Source organism: Carlito syrichta, unplaced genomic scaffold, assembly GCF_000164805.1.
Source record: "Carlito syrichta isolate Samal-C Ts95f unplaced genomic scaffold, Tarsius_syrichta-2.0.1 Scaffold305810, whole genome shotgun sequence".
Lineage (NCBI taxonomy): Eukaryota > Metazoa > Chordata > Mammalia > Primates > Tarsiidae > Carlito > Carlito syrichta.
The window spans coordinates 1-552 of NW_007249906.1; positions in this window are offsets into that span (position 1 = coordinate 1).

Genomic DNA, 552 nt, shown 5'->3' on the forward strand with positions numbered 1-552 from the left:
CTCTGTCGCCCAGACTAGAGTGCAGTAGCACACTCATGGCCACGGTAGCCTTGACCTGCTGGGCTCAGGTGATCCTTCTGCCTCAGCCTTCCAAATAGCTGGAACCACAGGTATGCGCTACCACACCTGGTTAATTTTTTGAATTATTGTAGAGACAAGGTCTCACCAGGTTGCCCAGGCTGGTCTCAAACCCCTGGCCTCAGGCAATCCTCTCATCTCAACCTCCCAAAATGCTGGAATTATAGGCGTGAGCCACTGAATCCCACAGAGACCCTGATTCTTAAAAAAAAAACAAGAATAACATATTCCATTTGTGGTAGAAGCCCCCCTTCCTCTTGACTCCCAACACCAGTTCAGGATAGTTTCTGGGCTTGCTCTAAACCAACAGTAGAAGCAGACTCTGCTGCTAGAGTTTTTGCTCTGCTAGAGGTTAGAGATGTGGCATTCCAGATTCCACAGCATCTGCTCAGGGGCCATATTCCAAGCTCATTATTATTTTTTTTTGAGTTGGAGTCTCACTCTGTCACCCAGACTGGAATGCAGTGGCTGCTC